Genomic DNA, 11,856 nt, shown 5'->3' on the forward strand with positions numbered 1-11,856 from the left:
AGAGCAAGGAATCGATCACACAGCAACGCTTGACATCACGATGCAAGCATCGCACGCGGAAGGCGCCACCCTCACAACACTCCACCCTTGCCGCGGTGACGCTGATCTCCGATGTGGCCTCTCGCCCAAAGGGACTTTCAAGCCAGCAGGCCCCAAGGGACTGCCTGTACAGCAACAGTCAACGCCTCCACAGCCCGCCGCCGCCAACTACGACCAGGTCCAAGCACCAGAAGGCCCTGCCGACCCACCTGTACTGCACGTATCGCAGCCTCCACAGCTTGCCGCTGACTATGGACGAACGTTGCCACCTCTGCAACTCGCCGCAAACGGCCCACCCACACTGATTACGTCACCACGCAAGTGTAGAGCGCACCATGCCGAGGCCCCACGATGCTGCACCCCTACTCCAGCAACGTGAAGATCTACTGGACGGCCCACCCAGCAACGAGTGATGTCATCACGCCAGCCCCCACAGTCGATACCACAAGCAGCAGACCCACTACCTGCATCGGTTGTTGCATCAGTTACATTAAACCAGGACCAGCCACACCCCCTAGCTCAGGCTATGGAAATGATTAAGGTGAACAATCAATATACTAACTGTCTGTTTGATTCAGGTTCAACAGAGAGCTTCATTCATCCATACCTGGTCCAACGATGCGTGCTAGCAGTTCACCCGACAGACCAGAAGATCTCGCTGGCCACGAGAGCCCATTCAATGGACATCAAGGGGTATTGTGTGGTGACCTTGAAAGTTCAGGGCATCAAATTTACAGGGTTTAAGTTGCTGGTCCTATCTCAATTATGTGCACCTGTGTTGTTGGGGTTGGACTTCCAATGTCATTTTAAAATCAGTGTCACTGCACTACGGGGGTCCCCACTTTACCCCAGAAACCTCCTGCCAGCGACAGCCCATGACAGTCCCTGCACCCCGACGGTCCACTTGTAGCCTCTCCACTCTCCGGGTAGCTCCTCCAGCACTCTTCGCCAACCTCACCCCTGGCTAGAAACCGATTGCCACTGAAAGCAGGCAGTACAGGAAATTTATTAAAAGCGAGATGCACAGACTTCTGGACGAGGGCATCATCAAGCCCAGTGCAAGACCCTGGAGGGCGCAGGTGGTAGTAGTGAAGAACGGGGAGAAGCTACAGTCAAACGGTCAACCACTTCACGCTCTTGGACGCTTACCCTCTTCCGCGAATCACGGATGTTGTGAATCAGATTGCCCAATACCGTGTGTTTTCCATCATCGACCTCCGCTCAGCCTACCACCAGCTCCCGATCCACATGGAAGACTACCCTTTCATGGCCTTCAAAGTGAACGGGTATTTGTATCAATTCCTCAGGGTTCTCTTCGGTGTCACAAATTGCGTCACGGTCTTTCAGCGAGAGATGGACCGGATGGTAGACCAGAACGGTCTAACAGCTACATTCCTGTATCTGGACAATGTCACCATCTGTGGCCATGACCTGCAGGACCATGATACCATCCTTGAGAAATTCTTCCAAATGGCAAAATGGCTGAATCTGACCTACAATTTCGAGAAGTGTGTCTTCCAGACCACTCACCTCACTATTCTAGGTTGCGTGGTGGAAAACGGGGTGGAAAAGCCAGACCCTGACCACATACACCCTCTCATGGACCTTCCACCACCCCAAATGAAGAAGGCACTCAAACACTGCCTGGGGTTTTTTTCCTATTACGCCCAATGAGTCCCACAGTACGCTGTCAAGGCACGACCACTCATCAAGTCCACTTCCTTTCCCCGTCAACAGAAGCCAGAGCGGCCTTTGACTGCATCAAGTTGGACATAGCCACAGCCACTCTGCACGCCGTCGATGAATCCATACCCTTCCAGGTGGAGAGTGTTATGTCCGACTTTGCACTGGCAGCCACCTTAAACCAAGCCAGTAGGTCTATTGCCTTCTTTTCTAGGACCCTCCAGGGCCCTGAAAGCCGACACTCCTCTGTCAAGAAGGAGGCCCAGGCCATCATAGACGCTGTATGTCAATGGAGACACTACCTCGCTGGCAGGCGCTTTACACTATTGACCGACTGATGCGTGGTTTCATTTACCAGTGGGGTAAAATCAAAAACGACAAGATCGTCAGGTGGAGAATCGAACTCTCTACCTTCAACTGCGACATTCTGTACCGGCCTGGCAAACTCAATGACCCACACGACGCCCTTTCCCATGGGACATACGCCAGTGTACAAATGGACAGGCTCCAGAGACTCCATGAGGAGCTTTGGATTCCAGGGGTCACCAGTTCAACCACTTTGTAAAGGCCCGCAACCTGCCCTATATAGTCGAGGATATCCACTCCGTGACCCAAACCTGCCCAGTATGTGCTGAGTGCAAACCCAATTTCTTCCAGCCCAAGAAGACCCATGTCATCAAAGCCACCCAGCCCTTTGAAAGTCTCAGTGTGGACTTCAAGGGACCCCTAACATTGACGAACCATAACACCAACATTCTCACAGTGATCGACAAATACTCCTGCTTCCTGTTCGCTATCCCCTGCTCGGACATGACCGCCTCCTCAGTCATAGATGCACTTCACCATTTTCGGGTACCCCAGTTACATCCACAGTGACCTGGGGTCCTCGTTTATGAGTGCAGAGCTGAGGCAGTATCTTTTGGAGAGCGGGTATTGCTTCGAGCAGGACCACTAGCTACAATCCGCGTGGTAACGTGCAGGTCGAAAGGGAGAATGCCACCGTCTGGAAAGCGGTCATGCTTTCCCTCCGGTCCAAAGGCCTCCCCACCACTCACTGGCAGGACATCTTCCTAAATGCCCTACACTCTATCAGGTTCCTGTTATGTACTGCCACCATTGCTACCCCGCACGAACCCATGTTCTCGTTCCCAAGGAAGTCGGAATTGGGAACGACCACACAGGCTTGGCCTACAGTTCCTGGACCTGTCTTGCTGAAACATCATGTCCTCGAAAAACAACCCCCTAGTCAACCAGGTAACACTGTTGCACACAAACCCACACTATGCCAATATCGAGTACCCAGACGGGCAGGAGGACACGGTCTCAGTAAGGGATCTGGCCCAAGCCGAGTCTAACAGTGTCATGTTCCAACCTCAACCTCCATCCAATCCTCCTCTAGGTTACATGTCGGGATAACGGGACCAGAAGCACCTCGCAGATGACAACGGCAGCAGATCAGACCATCCCCCGGCCAACGATGCCTGCAGACTAGGCGAAACTGTGCCCACACCCGGGGACCCCACCGATGATACACTGCCAGCTACCCCGATTCCGGAGCCACGATGATCACGTCAGACAATCAGGCCTCCCGACCATTACAGCCCGTGAACACTGCATGCCCCCCCTTTTTCTTTTCCCTTTTGTCTCTCTTCCTCTCTTTCTTTCTCTTTTACCCACCCCGAGGTCAGTTCCTAAAGAAGGATGAAAAAATGTATATATTTACATAAATAGCAGTGATTGGCTGAGAGCCGTAGCCACGCCTACTGGCAGGTCATAAAGGGCTGCTCCTAACCAGACCCAGATCAGTCTGGACTGGTCGACCTCGATGTACTACGCTCCAGTCTTATGCTAATAAAAGCTTTGGTTTGAGTCAACAAGTCTTTGAGTCATTCGACACACTACAGGGGTTACTTCTTTTTACTTTGTATATAAATGATTTGGATCATGGAATAGATGGTTTTGTGTCTAAATTTGCAAATGATATCAAAATAGGTGATGGGGCGTGTGGTGCTGAGGATTTGGAAAGGCTGCAGAGAGACTTAGATTAGGAGAATGGGCAAAGAGATAGCAGATTGAATATACTGATGGAAAGTGTACAGTCAAGGACTTTAGGCGAAGAAATAAACAGGCAGACTATTATTTAGATGAGAAGAAAATTCAAAATTCCGAGGTGCAAAGGGACTTGGGAGTCACTGTGAAGGATACCCTGAAAGTTAACCTCCAGGTTGAGTCAGTGGTGAAGAAGGTAAATACAATTTTGGCATTCATTTCTGGAAAGAAAGAGCAGATATGTAATGTGGAGTCTCTACAGGGAACTTGTGCAGAGTACTGTGCACAGTTTTGGGTGTGTGTGATAGTACAGACCTATCACCAATGTATATAGTTATAGTAACTAGAGTGTAGTGACTGTGCTTACAGCGATTGGCTGAGAGCTTAGCCACGCTTATCGTCTGGGCCTTAAAGGGCATGTCCCTAGCTAGCCAGGTCGGATCATCCCAGACTGGTTGGCCACCTGTGAAGAGCTCCTGTCTTTTGCTAATAAAAGCTTTGGTTTGGATCAACAAGTCTTTGGTTCTTTCGACGAGCTCTACGGTGTCTTATTTGAGAAAGGATGTGCTGGTGTTGAAAAGGGTTCAAAGAAGATTTAGGAGAATGATACCAGGAATGAAAGGGCTAGCATATGAGGAGCTCTTGGACTGTACCGTTGGAGTACAGAAGGATGAGCAGAGACCTCATAGAATCATTTCAAATGCTGAAAGGCCTGAACAGAGTGGATGTCGCAAGGTTTTTTCCCATGGTAGGGGAATCTAGGATAAGAGGACACAACTTCAGGATAAAAGGATTTCAATTTAAAACAGAGATGCAGAGAAATTTCTTCAGCCAGAGGAACTTGTTGCCACAGGTGGCTATCAAAGCGAGGTCGCTAGGTGTATTTAAGGCAGAGATTGGCAAGCATTTGATTAGTCAGGGCATCGAGGGTTATGGGAAGAAGGCCGGGGAGTGGGGCTGAGTGGGAGGATGGATCATCTCATGAGAAAATGGCGGAGCAGATTCAATGGGCAAATTGGCCTACTTCTGCTCCTGTCTTATGAAGTCATGTGATAATGCTCCCATGTCATAATCCATGTCACCTTCTCACTTAATTAACTGATATATGTCACTTTGCAAATTCCAACCCAAGATTCACACTCCATCCCTTACAATCTTTTCAACCCTTCAGGAAATAGGAAATCATCTAATTCTACTGCCTTGAGTAGTATTGAATTAATCATTTCACCACTGGCAGTCTTGCTTTCAACTATTAAGGCCCTGAGTTCAGAATTCCTTCACTCAGTTGCTTTCCCTCTTGCCCCTCTCCTTAAACATTATTTTGACAGAGAAACTAATGACGCAACGAGCCTATTTTCAGGTTCTCAGAGCATTCCTGTCAGTCTCATTCTCTACTGCACCCCCACCTTCCCTGTAAACATTGCAGAAAGGTTTGCTGGAGCTGCTCTGAGGGGATTTAAACTAGATTTGCAGGGGGATAGGAACCAGATTACCAGAGCAGATAGTGGAGTGGCAAGGAAGAAGATGATGTTAAAACTACATATAAAGGCAGAAATCAAAGGGTTGTGCATGGTGGAAATAATGTTCTCAGGTGCAACTATCTCAATGCAAGGAATATTGTGCGAAAGGCAGACAAGTTGAGAGCATGGATTAGCACCTAGAATTATGACATTGTAGCCTTTAATGAAGGGTAGCATAGGCAGCTCAATGTTCTGGGGTTCTGTTGTTTTAGACATGATAGAGCGTGAGGCCTGAAAGGGAGAGGAGTATCATTGTTTGTCAGGGAAAATATCACACGAGCTCAGACAGGACATACTAGAGGCTAATATGGGTGGAGCTGAGAAATAAGAAAGGTATGATCACATTAATGGAGTTGTATTATAGACCACCCAATAGTCAGTGAGAATTAGAGGAACAGATTTGCAGGGAGATAGCAGATAGCTACAGGAAACAAAATTGTGATAGTAGATGATTTTAACTTTCCACATATTGACTGGGACTCCAATATTGTAAAAGGGCTGGATGCCTCAGAGTTTGTCAAATATGTTCAGCAAAGTTTTCTAAATCAATATATCGTGGTCCCAATTAGAGAGAGTGCAATTATGGATCTCTTAGGGAACAAGACAGGACAGGTGATAGAACTATGTGTAGAGGAACACTTTGGGTCCAATGATCATAATGTCATTAATTTCAATATAATTATAGATAAAGATTAGTCTGGTCCTTGAATTGAGATTTTAAATTTTGAGGAAATAAGAAAGGATCGAGAGAATGTGATTTGGACTTGATTATTTTCTGGCAAGGATGTGCTTGTTAAGTGGAAGCCTTCAAACGTGAAGTTTTGAACATGTAGAGACTGAATGTTCCTGTAAGGATTAAAGGCAAAGTTAACAGGTATGAGAACCTTGGTTTTTTGATGGATATTGTGGATTTGATTAAGAAGAGGGAGGTATATAGCAGGTATAGGTAAACAGGAGCAAATGAGGTATTTGAGGTTCATAAAAATTACAGGAAAAAACTGAAAATGGAAATTAGAAGGGCTCAAAGAAGATGTGAAGTTGCATTGACAAAGTGAAGGAAATCTGAAGGGATTTGCCAGGTAAATGAAGAGTAAAAGGATAGTAACTGACAAAACTAGTCTTCTTGAAGATTAGAGTGACCGGCTCTGTATGGAGACAGAATAGATGGGGAGATCTTAATTTTTTTTTTTAGCTTATGTATTTACTCAGGAAACTGGCATAGAATTAGGAAACTGAGACAAATAAGCAGTAAGGTCATGGAGCCTGTACAAACTAAAGAGGAGGAGGTGCTTGCTGCCTTAAAATGAATAAAGGTAGAATAATCCACAGGGCCTGACAAGGTATTCCCTCAGACCTTGAGGGAGAGTTACTGGGTTAGAGTTAACAAATCAGAATTTTTGAGAAAGTTACTAGGAAAGTTGATGAAGGAAAAACTGTAGATGTTGTTCTCATGGACTTTAGTAAGGTCTTTGTCCCATTGAAGATTTAGTTGCTCGGTATTCATGCAAGGTTATAAACTAGATTCAACATTGGCTTTGTGGGAGAGTAGTAGTGAATGGTTGCCTCTATGACTGAAGGCCTATGACGAGTGCTGGGTCCTTTGTTGCTTGTCATCTATATTAATGATCTGGATAATAATGTGATAAATTGGATCAACAAAATTTGCTGATGACACAAAGATTGGAGATGTTGTGGTCAGTGAGGAAGGTTTTCAAAGGTTGCAGAGGGATCTGGACCAGATGGAAAAATGAGCAGCAAAATGGCAGATAGAATTTAATACAGACAAGGGTGCGGTGTTGCATTTTGGAAGGACAAACCAAAGTAGGACATACACAGTAAATGGTTGGGCACTGAGGAGAGCAGTAGAACAGTGGGATCTGGCAATACAGATACAGCATATAATTCGCTGAAAGTGGTGTCACAGGTAAATAGGGTAGTAAAAGAGATTTTTGCTCATTGGCCTTCATAAATAAAATCGTATATAGAAACTGAGGCCAAATTTAGAGTAATATATGCAATTTTGTTATCCTAACTACAGGAAAGAGATCAATAAAATTGAATGACTGCAGAGAAGATTTACTAGGATGTTGCTGGGACTTGAGGAACTCAGTTATTAGTAAAGGTTATTAAACAGATTAGGACTTTATTCCCAGAGCATAGAAGAATGTGGTGGTGGGGGGGGGGGAGGAATTTGATAGAGGTACAGAAAATTATGAGGGGTTCAGATAAAGTGAATAAAAATAGGCTTTTTCCATTGAGTTTTGTGAGATACAAACCAGAGGACATGGGTTAAGGGTGAAAGGAGAGAGATTTTGGGGAAGATTGGGGTTCATTTCTTCACACAGAGAGTTGCAGGAGTATGAACTGAGCTGCCAGCTGAGTTGGTAAATGTGGGCTCAATTTTAACATACAAGAAAAATTTGGACAGATACATAGATGGGAGCTGAATGGAGGGATATGGAATGTATGGAGGTCAGTGGGACAAGGCAGATTAATAGTTCGGCACAAAGGGCTGAAGAGCCTATTTTCTGTGCTATAATGTTCCACGGTCTCTCATCCAAGTTACTGAGATTGATGTTAATGAAGTCAACCACACATTATTCACCCTGCTGGTTACACCCTCAAAAAAACTAAGATTTGTCAAACACAATTTCCTTTTCATAAATCTGTGATGATGTTCCTTAAGAATATACTGGCAGCTTTTTAATAACACTTTCCTTGTTTACGTTCGAATGATGTATCATTTTAATCTGGTACATTGGAGTGGGTGTGAGACAGGCAGATGCCTTTCCACCGAACATTTTTCCATGACCAAGAGACATTACGTTATTTAAGCATCTTCTTCCTTGTACCATTTATTTTGAGTCAGCCTTGTTGACTGGGTGGAGCAGCTCAGGCGTCTGCTGGCACTATTTATTCGAGGAACATTTTTAGCAACAGACTGAGGTCAAGCTATTATGATCAGACATTGTCTTCCTTAACACAGTTAGTAAGAATCTAGCAGATTAAAGTTCAGCAAATTTCACTTTTAAACTAACATTCTTTCTGGACAAAGATTAGATCTTTCCTGAACTCTGTATTTAACTCTGTTCTTCACAGTCATCTATAAGATAGTACCTTAGATTGCAAGTATCGATGATAATAATATGCATGTTCATGAAATCTCGATGTGTGCCTCCATTTCCTGCCCCCATGCACCAGAACCATCAACAGCAACAATATCTAAAGCACAAAAAAGCATGTGTACAAATAGAAAGCTGTGATTCAACTCAGAAGGACCATTAAATCTGCACCATGCAGCAAGTAACTGAACAGGTGGCCTTGAGGATATAGAAATGCAGTCATCAAATAGCATTAGTTAAGGAGACAAATGTGCAATACTCCAAAGATTCAGTTAGATCCCGTAAGGGTTATGGCTTGCTGGTTATAAACTTCCAATTCAAAAGGCATCCTTCCATCATCAACTCTCTGCCTCCTACCACCAAGTCAATTGTGGATCCAAATAGCTTGGATCCCATGTGCCTTCATCCTGGATTCACAACAGGAGCACTGGCTGCTGCCCAACGAGACAGCTGTGGCACTTCAACATACGGAGGAATCAATGGCCCTAGACTGTGTGCTCATTGATGAAGGAGGTACTATTGTCAATAAAGCACTGCACTTACATTGCACATCATAATCAACAGATGGTCTCTCGATTTGATCAGCTGTCTTTCCTGACGACACATATTCTTCCGTTTTTAATAAAGCAAACACTCCAGTATCTCAAGGACCATCATGAAGGTTTTCCTCTTTCGGTTTCAGATCCAGAATGAGCAGACGTTTCATCTCCGTACATGGCTTGCCTTCTGGCATCTCAAAGGATTGTGTGTGTGACCCTGAATCCAACCCACAAAATAACTTGATAATATATATCAACTATTGTAACTTTAAAGATTAATATTCGCACAAAATGGTCCATGATAATTCACAGGACAATGGCATCTTCAAACAATAATTTTAATTGGTAAAGATTAATAACAACACTTTTTACTTCACTCTAAAAAAAAAACCAGGGAATATCACTCACTTGACACACGAGAGTTGGTGAACACATTAAAGAGCTTGGGACCAGTTCCTTGAACACAACACTCCAGGGGGAAGCTAGTTGCCTTTTTGGGCAGTACAAAGTTGGTGGACCTGTTAAGAGTTTGTGGACAATTTTAATATTATTTTGTGGCATTGCAAAGGATTCTGGGACTTACTGTTGTAAAAGTTGGCCAAAGTAGAATGCAAAGGATTATGGGATTGTAACTTTAGTTGAACTCTTGTTTCAGTTTCCAAAGAAGTAATTATGACTTCATTTCCCCACAATGGTGTCACATCAATCAGTTGTAATGCTTTTCTTATCAATGAAGGAGTGAGGATTTTCACATTCCACATCTGTGAGAGACATAATCTGTGACAGTCGAATGAGTGATTGAAGCTAAGAAGAAATTAAAGACTTCGAGAGTTACAGTGGAGGGATCAATGTGATGACAAGACATTCCAATTTCACGAACCAATGTAAAAGCTGTTTCCAATTAATGAGAACATGTGAAACCACATGTAGGCATTGATAATATTTACTATACAATCAGATCCATTTCTGTATGAACTTTGAGAAAGGACTCAGCACTAGAGGTAAGTCACTGACTTTTCATAGTGCCCCTTTCGCCCGCTGGCCTCAGTGCATTGAAGTATTAAAACTGTTTGTATTTTTGTGGTGGTACACCACCGGCCTACTGCTGGCGGCAACCTCTGTACCTGCAGGAGTGTAAGGGGCCGGCTGCCAATCAGTCGGCCTGAATGGATCAAGCCCCACCCGGTCAGGTGTCAATCACCCTCCGGGATATAAGCCTGTGCCGGCCTCCCGAGGCCTCACACTGAGTTCCTGCAGCCACAGCCAGCCTGGCTCTGTGGAAGTCTTTGTGGATTAAAGCCTGTTGTACAGTCTTTACCTTGTGTGTGTCTGATTCTGTCTAACAGTGCACCACAATTTTAAACTGGTTTCTGGGGTTCTCTGCTGTGTTGGAGTTTGCAGTGTGGGCAAACTTTTACAGACCACTGTAATTCTGTTCTGTGTAATTATATAAAGTATACCTCCAAGTTTTACCTGCTGAGTTTCCCCAGCATTGTGTTATTTCCTCAATCTTTACAGTGTCAGCAGACTTTCTTGTTTTACTCTTAAAAATCAACTACTGTAGTTTTGCATAAGTACTACCAATGTTCCATAACAAATGTTCCATAAATACTTCCAAAAACTTTTTCTAAACATCACACTTCTAAAAAAATTAACAGTAGTTGGCAACATTTACAATGCAGTTCTATTGAGATGTAATGCTAGTTTGGGGATAATTTTAACACAAGCATTACTAATGCAACTAATACGGACCTAATTTTAATCTTGGGGTTTAACCCAACCCGTTAAATATCAAGATGGCTTTATAGTACTACCACCATGGAGCCGCCCCCTCCCCAACTCACCACAGAGGAATTTACATCCCTATTTACTATCACCTGTTTTTCTATTCTGAACGCTGTATCCCCACTCAAGGAGGAAAAAAACATAAGCTCAAGACTGCATATTGACTCAATAATACCACCAAAGCCCTGAGAAGGGAGTGTGGGATAAGTGGAAGTGAGACAAACTACAAATTTCCCTCAAAATTCTGAAAAACAACATGTACATATACCAAGAAAGAGTAAAGACCAAAAGAACAAAATATTTTGCCAACCTAATTTCCAACAACTCCCAAAATCCTTATAACCTGACTGGAATCTTTCGGATATGTTGTTTTGATGTAAGTAAGGCAACGATTGGCTAAGAACAACTTTTTTGAGTGTTGCGAGCCCAGAGGACTCCAAATCCCAGCACCAATAGAAATTCACCAAGACAATTGCTTTTAATTTTCTTTAAACATAATAAACAAGGTCAATCTTAAACTTATTGCTATTAACTTAACCTAACTTAACTCCCTTCTAATTCTAAGTGCACATGTATGTAATATGTATGAGTTTAGGAAAGTTCTTTGTTTCACTGTCCATTCATTCACTTCTCACTTCTCCAAGTTCACCAGCAATTCTCATACTGTACATGGAATTCAACATTTATGAATCTTCACCAGGCTCTGGTGTTTAAAGTTAAATGGTTACCACTCAGGAACGTTCTTGTTGGTTCAGAGAGATATTTGTTGCTCGTTGGACACACTTCAGTGTCTTGCCGAAGAAACTTGCCTCATCATGGGTTTTCCAAATGATAACCTCTTCTTCCAGGTTGCCACAGAGTTCCTTTTGTTTCCCTTATTTCAGGAGAAATACTCTAGCCAGCCATTTCCTCTTGTAAGGACTACAAGGGTTTTCAACAGGCTGAACTCAGAACTCGCAACCCATCTTCAAAATGGGGTCTTTCAATAAGCCTGCCAGCTTGCCATTTTGCAGCCTCAACTGCCACTGTAGAACTGACTTCTCTCTCTTTCTGAGAATAATCCTGTTTGTTTTTTCCTCTCTGCTTGTAAAAACCAAAAACCTCTCCCAAGGCTCCAAA

This window comes from Narcine bancroftii, chromosome 5 (assembly GCF_036971445.1).
Source record: "Narcine bancroftii isolate sNarBan1 chromosome 5, sNarBan1.hap1, whole genome shotgun sequence".
Lineage (NCBI taxonomy): Eukaryota > Metazoa > Chordata > Chondrichthyes > Torpediniformes > Narcinidae > Narcine > Narcine bancroftii.